This window comes from Podarcis tiliguerta (assembly GCF_965153285.1).
Source record: "Podarcis tiliguerta genome assembly, chromosome: 9".
Classification (NCBI taxonomy): domain Eukaryota; kingdom Metazoa; phylum Chordata; class Lepidosauria; order Squamata; family Lacertidae; genus Podarcis; species Podarcis tiliguerta.
The window spans coordinates 66,468,696-66,481,483 of record NC_139542.1 but is presented as its reverse complement, the minus strand read 5'-3'; positions in this window follow the sequence as shown (position 1 = coordinate 66,481,483).

Genomic DNA, 12,788 nt, shown 5'->3' with positions numbered 1-12,788 from the left:
GCTCTATTGGACGCAGTTTCCCCCCTCCAAAAATTGAGGGGAAATGTGTGTGTGTCCTATGGAGTGAATACAGGCTTGTGCCATAGCCACGCGCAACCCCTCTGGCAGGGAGAGGCTGCACGGGGCTATGGCTTCTTTAGCTCCACACAGCCTCTCCCGGCAGGGAGATATTGCGCGGGGCTAAAGAGGAAGCCAAAGCAGCGAGCGGGATCCATCCTGCTGGCTGCCTTGGCTTGTGCCATAGCCGCACGCAACCCCTCTGGCAGGGAGAGGTTGTGTGCAGCCTGTACGCTGCTCTTTGGGGCTGGGGGGGGGAGATTTTTTTTATTGATTTCCCCGTCTAAAAACTAGGTGCGCCCTATGGTCCGGTGCGCCCTATGGTGCGAAAAATACGGTAATGCAGGAAAGGATGGGGACGGGGAAACAAGGTACACCCAGGAGGGACATTGATATTGGGGTGGTGTGTGCCCTCCACCCCACCTCACCCCTGGCTTGAACCATCAGACTTTCTTTTTAACCACCCAAAGAGGATGAGAGTTCAATATCAAAGTGGTTCAAGTGTCATGAGATTCTACGCTCAGTCGAAGACTCCTCCAGTGTGCTCAGATGGTGAGCATACATTTTTAATAACGCCTTCCCTATTAAAAATAATTGACAATATTGTTTTATCCCCCTTTGATACATTTACCTTTGATGGCAGCCAACATTTTAAGCATCTAAAACTTTTCCCGTCAGTATTTCAGTTGGCCCAAAAAGCTCCCCCAGCTAAATTTCTGCACGCAAGTCAACCGGCAGCCGCACAGAGCCTAGGACTTGCCAATCAGAAGATCGGCGATTCGAATCCCCACGGCGGGGTGAGCTGCCGTTGCTCCGTCCCTGCTCCTGCCAACCTAGCAGTTTGAAAGCATGTCAAAGTGCAAGTAGATAAATAGGTACCTCTCCGGCGGGAAGGTAAACGGCATTTCTGTGCGCTGCTCTGGTTTGCCAGAAACGGCTTAGTCATGCTGGCCACATGTACGCCGGCTCCCTCGGCCAATAAAGCAAGATGAGCGCTGCAACCCCAGAGTCGGCCACGACTGGACCTAATGGTCAGGGGTTCCTTTACCTTTACACATTAGTGAGGGACGTGGGGTGGCGCTGTGGGTTAAACCACAGAGCCTAGGACTTGCCAATCAGAAGGTCGGTGGTTTGAATCCCCATGGCAGGGTGAGCTTCCATCGCTGGGTCCCTTTACCTTTTACACATTAGTAAGGTCCCCTATGCATTTCATGGCATGTTTTAAAGGTAAAAGGTAAAGAACCCTTAGCTTTGCTCATGGGCATGGCAGGAGAAGCTTCACGTGATAGATTTCTATACATCAGCAAATCAGACAAGGCATGGTGGTGGGGAGAGATGGCAAACAAGACTGGGGCAGAAGGCCAGCCCTTCAGATGCACCTGCTGTGTTTGCATGTATACTTGAAGAAAGGTATGCGTGCAGAAATCTGTATTCCCTTCCCTCAGACTTCTCTTCTCCTCTGGTAGAGGAGTTATAGCAGAGGACAGACAACATCTGGCAGAGGGAGCGGGTCATGTGGCCAGCATGACTAAGCCGCTTCTGGCGAACCAGAGCAGCGCACGGAAACGGCGTTTACCGTCCCGCTGGAGTGGTACCTATTTATCTACTTGCACTTTGATGTGCTTTCGAACTGCTAGACTGGCAGGAGCAGGGACTGAGTAACGGGAGCTCACCCCATCACGGGGATTCGAACCGCTGACCTTCTGATCAGCAAGTCCTAGGCTCTGTGGTTTAACCCACAGCACCACCCGCGTCCCACAGTACACAGTAGGTCCACTGAAAGTTATGAACCTAAGTTAGCCATGTCCTTGAAGACCAGTGGGTCTGTGACATGTATGAGCATTAGATGCAAACCTTCTTTTTTTGGCCAGTACAATAGTGAGCAACAAAGAACAGTGAAGGAGTGTGCTGGTAGTGGCAAGGGACAGACCAAAGGATAGGGCCTTTGCCTTACTTATCTGCTATTTATATCTAGTAAGGAGGAGTTTGAGAATGCCTGTTTAAGGGAGTACAGAGATGGTATCACTCAGAGAAAGCTTGTTCGGTGTGAATAAGACAGTTTGCACCCTGTGACATCAGCATCTTCACAAGTGGTCCACAGGAGGCTATCACCATATTGGCCTGAATATAAGCCACATCCACAAATAAGCCACACCTTAAAAATTCAAGGGAAAAACAGGGGGGGAATGACAATACTGGAATATAAGCCGCTCCCTTAAAATTCCGCAGGCACTCACACCTGTAAATGGCAAATGTTTCAGCAGCGATATCGTAAAAGCCAATTTTGGTAAGGTCACAAATTTAAGCTGCCCTTTAACTTTTTGCGGTCGGAATTTTTTTGGGGGGGAGAGAAGTGTGGCTTATATTTGGGCCAATATGGTACTTGCACTGCTTGTATCACTTGGGGAGATTCACAGCAGCAGAAAATGTTTTTCTCTTTTTTATTCATATGTGGCGCATAAACCAAAAGCACAGTGCCATAAGCAATAAATGTCACCATCATTGTATACTGAAATCTCCTGCCTCTCCCACCCCAAGTGCAGATTTACATTAGTGAATGGCAGATGGGAGGAATTGCGTGAGCTGAAAATGCTACGAATTTTGAAGAGTCTCATTTGAGATGGATTTTTGCCCATCTTTCTTCAGGAAAGCACGATGCCCAGGAGACCCCGAGGAAAAAGGAAGGAGGCTGCGGATAGCAAAAGTTATCTGTTAAGGGAGCCAATTAGCTAGCATCTGAGAAAGAAGAGCCCAGCACTTCCCTTCCTTTCGCCCCCAAAAAGGTTACCAAACATTACGTAACAAGTCTAAGGATATTGTTGTTTTGCAACAGAATTATTGAAGCCGGGGCATGGCAGGACTTTCCACGGGAAAATGTACAATGGGAACTGTATGCATATCAATTAACTAAGCCAATTCATCTATCAGGCCTGATATGAAATTGCTCAGGTAAAAATCACAGAGGGTTGGGTGTGAAGAGCTGATGTTCATTTTCCAAAATATAAAAAGGCTCAAAATGACAGGCACACTTTCATCTCTCCCTCTCCCTCTCTCCTCCCTGCCCTATTTTGGTCTGCTACCATATACAATATTGGGTAGAAATAAGAACAACAACATTATACTACATCTAATTAAACTTCACGCAAATGCCCAACCAATGTATTATTCGATGCCAAATTTTCTTTGTTTGAAAAGGCAGGGGGGGAGGATTTATTGCAGTAAGGAAATTGACAGGTAGATGCTCTGAAAAAATGTGGAATGATTAACAGGAAGACATAAACACCACACAGGCAAACCAGGAGGAATGCCCATTGCTATGCGTATAACCTCCCTGGAAACAAATCAAAACTGCTCAAGTAAAGGCTGGACGCATTCTAACCTCCTTGTCAGCTTTCTGCAAGCAAATGAGGACGAATGCACAACAGATTGGCAGGAAGGGCAAGGTTTGGTGTGCACAAGTCTTAAATGTGCTCTTTTCTCATGTGGGGACTGAAAAATAAAGTGTGACTTGAGTCTTTGAGACCTTATGACCATGGGAAGCTGCTGGCCCAGGGGAAAAGTCCACCAAGGGTGAGAGTAGATGGCAGGCACAGCCAACCTCTCTTTCACCTCTTACAATGCCAGCATGGTGCGTCGATGGGAAACTGGTTTTAGAATGTGCCTGAGAGAAATCCCTGCTTTTTGAGGTATTTAAATATAATTTAATGCTGTACTGTTTTTAACACTTGATTGGGAGCTGCCCAGAGTGGCTGGGGAAACTCAGCCAGATGGGCGGGGGATAAATATTATTATTATTATTAATTATTATTATTATTATTATTTCAGTAAAAAAACCGGAGGCCTTTTTACTGGGATTAATTGACGAGGAAATTCGAAAAAAGGATGTAAACTTGTTTATGTATGCCACAACGGCTGCAAGAATTCTTCTGGCCCAGCAAGAACTCCCCACCCTGGAAAACTGGCAAATAAAGATGGTAGAATACATGGAATTGGCAAAGTTAACGAAAGATACGAAAGATGGGAAAGATACGAAATCGGCACCATGAATTGTTTCTTAAGGACTGGAGCAAATTTCTAACTTATTTGAGAGAAAACTGTAAATATTTGAACACGTTTGCAGCTTTAACATGAAATGTTTTGTAATGCGGAATTAAGGAGCTAATAAGAGGGTGAATGACCAAGTTAATATTTAGTGAAGAAGTGGCTATAGAAATGCCAACGATTTGATAAAAAATGTGGAAGTCAGAAAGAGGGAGGGAAGGAGGTCGATGCTCGCTCTGAGCAATATGGTAGCTAGGAAGTTTATGTAATTTATGCGAAATGCAATTTTGGAAAACTCAATAAAAATTATGTTTAAAAAAGAGTGAGAGAAATCCCTGCTTTTTGAGAGGCACAATAAATTATTCTACTCAGGTGACCTCTTCCCCACCTCGCAGGAGGTGAGGTGGTGGCACCCCCACAACAGGACTTAAAAGACACCCCATTTAATTTTTAAATTAGGAACACAGGACCCTGCCTTATACAGAGTCAGACCATTGGATCATCATTATCTCTCCAGGGTTTCAGGCGGGAGTCTCGCCCAGACCTATCTTGGGTTGCCAAGGATTGAAACTTCTGTATTCCAAGCAGATGTTCTGCCACTGAGGTATGGCTCTTCCGGTTTGTTACATATGTTCCTAAGGAAATAAACCTTCCACTTGAGAAGACATTATAGATACATATAAACAAATGGCTGCTGCTGCTACAGGAAAGATTAAAGGTAAAGGTAAAGGGACCCCTGACCATTAGGTCCAGTTGTGGCCGACTCTGGGGTTGCGGCGCTCATCTCGCTTTATTGGCCGAGGGAGCCAATGTGGCCAGCAAGACTAAGTCGCTTCTGGTGAACCAGAGCAGCGCATGGAAACACTGTTTACCTTCCCGCTGGAGCAGTACCTATTTATCTACTTTGACGGTTGGCAGGAGCAGGGACCAAGCAACGGGAGCTCACCCTGTCGCGGGGATTCGAACTGCTGACCTTCTGAATGGCAAGTCCTAGGCTATGTGGTTTAACCCTCAGCGCCACCCGTGTCCCACTGGCAAGATTAGTTTCTTCAAATAGTGGTTATTTCCCAATCCTCCTCTCTTAACAAGAAAGCTTCGTTTCAAAACTATGCCAACAGTCTTTCCAGTTGTGCGCTGCTTTTCCTGCGCTTGCTACCCAAAGTACCTAGCAATCTAAGCAAGCAGCTGTCTCCAATCCTTCTATGCATTTGAAGAATAGCAATACAGTCAGACAGGAGTATCTCTCTGTGGCACAGCTTTTAAAAATATTTCTAATCTGTAGGGGAAACGTTCAGCTTTCAAGATATACAATGGTTGGTGCTTATGCAGCGCTGATGTTTTTTTATGTAGTCAAAATGCCACCATGCTTTTCACACACAAGAGGGAAGTCTCAAAATGCTCTATGAAACCCAGTGGTTTGCAGAAGTAAATTATATAAAGGGGGTAACCCTTCTCCTAACAACAAAAAGAAAAAATGTGTGCATTTGTGCTTGTGTAAAGCCAGCAAAGGGACAGAGAGAAAACGGGTACAATTGCCCCCCCCTTCCCAGCTGGGGGAGCGAGGGTGGCGCTGTAGGTTAAACCACAGAGCCTAGGACTTGCTGATCAGAAGGTCAGCGGTTCGAATCCCCGTGATGGGATGAGCTCCCGTTGCTTGGTCCCTGCTCCTGCCAACCTAGCAGTTCGAAAGCACATCAAAGTGCAAGTAGATAAATAGGTACCGCTCCGGCGGGAAGGTAAATGGCATTTCCGTGCGCTGCTCTGGTTCGCCAGAAGCGGCTTAGTCATGCTGGCCACATGACCCGGAAGCTGTACGCCGGCTCCCTCGGCCAGTAAAGCGAGATGAGCACTGCAACCCCAGAGTCGGCCACGACTGGACCTAATGGTCAGGGGTCCCTTTACCTTTACCTCCCCAGCTAGGAGGCTCTCTCACTGTGGACAATCTTTTTTTGCATTTCTTGCAGGGTCCTAACTTCTTACCTTTGCATTTCTCAGCCACCTTCTGTCCACTTTTGAATGGATGAAGGGAGCAGCACAAACACCTCAAATTTTGTATTTAAAAATGTACATGCTATTTCAAGGACACTTAAATAAACTACAGGAAACTATCCCACTGCCTGAGCCATCTACACAATCAAAACTGGGTAATTACAATGACTTACTTCCCTGATCTTTACAACCACCGACTGTGTCAATTTGAGAAACTATGTACTCCACAGCTGACTCAAATGTGTTAAAGCAAATGGTTTAACGAACCAATTTTGTTGCACCTCTGAAATAACAGCTGCAGCTGCACGCAGTCAAATCAAACCATGTTTAACTTCCCACCATCTCTCTGCAATTCATATGCTCGTGGATATTTAGGTACAATGGACAAGAGAGGCATAGAAGGCGTGGGCAAATAAAGCCTAATTGCAGATCATAAAATCCATATTGGAGAACAACCTATGAAGAGATAACTAAGGAGAAAGAAGCTAAGAATGAAAGCAGGCCTAGTGGCCTTTCCCTCGTTGCTGACCTTTTCTGAACTGTGGTCTTATCAGTGTTTTACAGCTCAATATTCAGACCAGTAACCCATGTGTGTTCAAACCACTTCCACAACTCTCAATACACCTGCCTGCCTCATAGAAAAGGCTGTAAATGGCTACCAGCCAGGATGGCTACATTATAACTTCAGTGTTAGAGGCAGTAAGTCTCTGTACGCTAGTTGTTGGGAATCTCAAGTAGGGAGAGAGCTGTTGCCCTCAGCAATTGTGGCTGTTTGCTCTGCACTAGGAGCAAAGGAGGGACGCGGGTGGCACTGTGGGTTAAACCACAGAGCCTAGGACTTGCCGATCAGAAGGTCAGCGGTTCGAATCCCCGCGATGGGGTGAGCTCCCATTGCTCGGTCCCTGCTCCTGCCAACCTAGCAGTTTGAAAGCACGTCAAAGTGCAAGTAGATAAATAGGTACCACTCCAGCGGGAAGGTAAACGGCGTTTCCGTGCGCTGCTCTGGTTCACCAGAAGTGGCTTAGTCATGCTGGCCCAATCTAAGGCCCAAGGGCTAGATCCGGCCCAATCATCTTATAAATCCAGTCCGTGGACTGTCTGGGAATCAGTGTGTTTTTACGTGAGTAGAATGTGCCCTTTTATTTAAAATGCATCTCTAGGCTATTTGTGGGGCCTGCCTGGTGTTTTTACATGAGTTGAATGTGTGCTTTTAATAATAATTTATTATTTATACCCTGCCCATCTGGTTGGGTTTCCCCAGCCACTCTGGGCGTCTTCCAACAAAACACTAAAATACAATAACCTATTAAACATTAAAAACAGGGCTGCTTTTAGATGTCTTCTAAAAGTTTGGTAGTTATTTTTCTCTTTGACAATTTTAAATAAAATGCATCTCTGGGTTATTTGTGGGGCATAGGAATTCGTTCATTTTTTTTTCTTCCAAAATATAGTCCGGCCTCCCAGAAGGTCTGAGGAACAGTGGACCAGCCCCCTGCTGAAAAAGTTTGCTGACCCCTGGTCTAGACAATACTGCCCTGGACGTACCCATTGGTCAGGATCAGTGAAAGGCTGTTTTCTGTGAACCATGACCACTCAAAGCACGTTTAACAACTTCAGTTAATGGGAGAATTCAGCATTTCCCAATGAAACCAGTGAGACTGAGTAATGCTTAAGTTTGGCGTGACCATGCTCATCTTGTTAGGAAGGAAGTCACCAAAATGTTTGTCAAATCTTAGTTTGCATGTTCTAAGTGCTTCCTGATGGCTCCATCTAGTGGCTCTATTATTACTATTGTATTATACACATCAAACTGCTTTTCTAGGAATTGTTACGTCTTCAGGCCACAAAACAGGCAAGTACAAAGGCATTGTTGCCACATTGACCTGCACTGAGTGGGTGGCCTGTGAAGTTTCTTGAATGTGAATTTCAGCAAGAGGTGGAGAACCTCAAACTTTGGAGCCATATTTTTTCCCATGATACCATTTTGGCCAAGCTACACCCACTTGCCCTATAACTGATGTCATACATGAATTTAAGCTCTGCACACCTGAATGATTGCCTTGGCTTGGGAAAACTAATACTGTTTAAACATTGAATGAGAACTTCAGTGTGCACCTTTAATGACAATCTTTGAATTTATATCAAAATGGGAAGCATTTAAAATACATTTGAAAATTAATAATACTGACTTAAAATCTGTAGCGGCATTTGAATAACAGTAATAGCGTTCACTAGTTATATAACATTCTGAAGTGATTTGAGATGATAGCAATAACATGTATTGGCAGCAAAGAATGGTAATTAGATTTATGGAGTAGGTGGGAAGTCGGATTTAAATGGAAGAGAGCATTACAGTTTATGGGTTATGAAATTTATATTAATTCTTTATGTAATGCGCGACTGATGATATTCTAATTATGGTGTAATTTGTCTTTTTGTTGTTATGTGTTGAGCATTTTTTTTTATGACAATCTTTGGCAACTATAGTTACAGGTGGAGCCCATATCTCAAACTCTTTGCATTATTCAATCCCTGATCATGCTTTTTATGGTACAATCTGCCAGCATTTTCACAATCACTGGCCTCAGACCAGCACTGTTATTTGTACTTAAATGGCTCTCAAGGCAGCGAATCACTAAGTCTAAACAAGAACATAGGGCTGCATCCAACATTACAGAATAGACCCACTGAAATTCATGGATGCGATTAATTTAGGCCTGTAAATTTCAATGGCCTGTGTAAAACTTCATTGGCTACGTCCTACAGAATTTACTTCAAAGAAAATATTGGCATGGCTGAAAATAAAATACATGCTAGCTGAGCAAGATATTAGAGAGGTTTTGAAGAGATTCTTAAATCTGCCTAGTTATTGCAGTCTGGCCTTCAAATCAGTTTTGGATGATGTATCAATACGCTGCCCAGCCCTAGCATCCAACTGCCTTCCCTACTCTGATAGCATAAACCCAGCAGATAAACACATGGCAGGTGACCTGAACCCTAGCTAGGCAGGAACATACTTCAGACCCCAGCAGCCAAATGTCATAGCCTAGTGTTGAACAACGTGCAGAGCTCAGTAGAGTGGGAGCCAGCCCACCAGAAGAGTATCTGAGGTGTACTTGCCTTGATGAAGAGTCAGTATCCAGAGCCAGGTCCAGTCCTAGTGTAGGTCAAACGGCAATCCACGTGGTCAGAGAATCCAAAGATCATGGGGTCAGGGGCCAAGGCAAGCAGGAAGCAGCAAAGTAGGACCAGAAACTACAAGCGTCAGAGTACGGCTGGAAGCTTGGCTGAAACCAGCTGATTCTCATCAGCACCTTCTCCTGTGTGTCCTTGAAAGCTGATCAGCTGCAGGTGGAGTCACTTCCCCCTTCAGGCAGCTGTTCAGCAGGCAAAGCTGACTCCTGGCCCATGACACCAAATTATATGAAGTTTTATTAAGTTTAAAAAGTGAGGTGAAGAGAAGGGCAAATTAGACTGGAAAATAACAGGAACTCTTTGGCTCCAATCTACCAAGGCTGACCTAGCTACTTACAAACAGGCTTATGGTCTTAACACACCATAGGTGGACGATTGCATGGTTTTCCTATGGTTGATGGACCCTGAGGTGAGGGACTTCATGACAGAATGTGAAGGACAACAGCCCAATTTGAAGGGTTTCCTACCTGTATTGGATTGAGTGGCAGCTGACACCTTTTGACCAATCCAAGGACATGTCACACCTGGGAGGTAACTAGTGTGACACCTTGCCCAGACTTGGGAAGTTGGCCAGCATCCTCTGGGGGCAAAGATGGTTATCCCTGGTGGAAATTGCTACTGGATTTCTCAATCTTTCCTGCCAGACAGAACCTATTTTGGGTTTGTGGATTCAGGATTGATGCACTTGCCTCGCTCAAGCAAAATGGAAGAACAAGGGAGCAGGGCTTTTTGTCCACACTCGTTATTATGAACCTTACTCCAAAGGTGATCAAAGACCTCAAAACTCTAGACTCCAAACCTATTTGTCTACATTAGGTTTTGGTCGTCCAATTTTGTTCTAAATAGTTATGAACTGTGGTTACTACACATTTTAAGCATGCTTTGAAAGAGTATGTAGCACTACCCATGTGCCATGGTGTTTCATGAAGTACAGACAAGAGAACCTATCTCTGGGCCGAGAGGCTTACTATCTCTATTTCACCATAGGAGAATCAAGGGAAGAACAGAACAGAGGCAGGGATAAGTGGAGCAAGAAAGAATTCCTTTAGTTACATGTGTTTAGGATGAGCCTCCCCCATAACCAGTTCATGCCATCACTAGGGAAGGATGCAGACAGCTGCAGAGGGAAGCCACATGTCAGGATCAAACCACTGTTTCTTCAAGATTTAAAAATGTTTCCTATTTTATGCTTTCATTTGTGGCAGTTTGCTTATTTAAGAGAACTTACAATTTTGGTCAAGCTATATTAGTATGCCAACTAGAAGTTAGGTAAAGGTAAAGGGACCCCTGACAATTAGGTCCAGTTGCGGACGACTCTGGGGTTGCGGTGCTCATCTCGTTTTACTGGCCGAGGGAGCCGCGCAGACAGCTTCCGGGTCATGTGGCCAGCATGACTAAGCCGCTTCTGGAGAACCAGAGCAGCACACGGAAACGCTGTTTACCTTCTCGCCAGAGTGGTACCTATTTATCTCCTTGCACTTTGATGTGCTTTCGAATTGCTAGGTTGGCAGGAGCAGGGACCAAGCAATGGGAGCTCACCCCATCGCGGGGTTTCAAACCATCGACCTTCTTATCAGCAAGCCCTAGGCTTTGTGGTTTGGACCACAGCGCCACTAGAAGTTAATTATACACAAATCGTGCCTGGGCTACCACCAACTCTTTTCTGTCGAGAGCCAGTGTGGTGTAGTGGTTAAGAGCGGTGGACTCGTAATCCGGTGAACTGGGTTCGCATCCCCACTCCTACACATGCAGCTGTTGGGTGACCTTGGGCTAGTCACACTTCTCTGAAGTCTATCAGCCCCACTCACCTCACAGAGTGCTTCTTGTGGGGGAGGAAGGGAAAGGAGATTGTTAGCCACTTTGAGACTCCTTAGGGTAGTGATAAAGTGGGATACCAAATCCAAACTCTTCTTCTTCTTCTCTGAATAGTCAATTAATAACGTAATTAGCGTGCTCAGTACAGTAGTACCTTGGTTTGCAACTGTTTTGGATTACAACAGTTTTGGATTACAACTATGTCAAACCTGGAAGTCCATCCCTTTTTTTTTTATTACAACCCCCCCCCCTTTTGGATTACAACCCCCCTTTTTGGGGGGGAGGCTCCATTGGCTAAAGCGCGCCTTGGGTTACAACCTGTTTTGGTTTACAACCGGACCTCCGGAACAGATTATGGTTGTAAACCAAGGTACCACTGTACTTGAAGCATTTCATTTCCCCCTGGGCTCATAGTTTACTTTGTCTGCTGTACCTCTGACATCATATATGATGCCTGCTGATTTGTGGTCTTTCAAACTTTGGTTGGTGGCCCTGCCCACTTGTCAAAGTAGGCCTGCAAGGGTGGGAGAAGATAAGGATCTGTTCAGATCTGTTTTCCCACTCCTGGCTTACAGTCTCACCCCATCTCCCTGTGTTAATTTAGGAAAATGCTTCATGCTTCTGATGAAGTGGACTGTGAACCCTTACACCATAAAATATTGGTAGTCATAGGTACCTGCTATAATTAGAGGCAAAGGAGCGCATTTCAACAAGAAATGCAGGTGAGCTAAAATGAAAGCATGCTGTACGACTTCCTAACTAACCAAGACTCCCAATGTGATAGGACCATGAAAGCAAGAGGCTCCCCTGAGCAGACACAAAAAGGCACTCTGAATTCAGCTGAGATCACATAAAAGGACAGAGGGAAGGGATACTAACTGAGGGAATTCATTACTAACTTGTCCTTGCAAAGGTGGGATGCAGGTCACTTAAAAAATTGATTTAACTGACTAAAAAAAAAAAAAGGACCCAGTTAACAGAATTTTTACTGCAGAAAGGAGCTGTATGAAAAGTCTTCCATTTTCAAACCAAAAGACATACACACTTTAGCCAGGTAAAAGAGTGTCATTAAAAATGAAGTTTTGATGGATGATTGGGTGGTAGACAAAGAGATAATGCATTATCTTCAATTAAGTGAAGAAGTGTCTCCAATAGAAATGGATTACATCCATTAGGAGAGCATCAGTGTGGCCTAGAATGTAAGCTTCTACGTCTAGGTTCATCAAAGAAAGCCTCAGCCACTGAGCATTCTTGTGTTTAACCTGTGTTTTCGCTCTGTAAAATGGAAATATCACCAACATACATTACGTAATTACTGACAGAATGAAGACGTTGTACGGCAAAGCCTCCTGCTTACTAAAATTGTTTTACTGCTTTCAAAATTGTCAAGAGATGTCTCTCTGGAACTGAACTTTAAAGAAAATGAAGCAAAACTGGAATCTAACTGGCTTTGGAGCTGAAGAATGAGGGAACATGATATATCGTCATTATTGTGTTGTATTTCATTTTGTGATTCTACCTTTGTTTTTAATGCTAGATTTTTATTGTTTAGCTACTCTAGACTCTCATGACAGGAAGGGGTGCACTTAAGAATTAAAATAATAAGGTCCAACATTTTGGGCTTATGCTTCTTGCACAGAAGTCCCCTTGTACTTTAGTAAATAACTTTTTTAATCGAGGGGTGGTTTTCG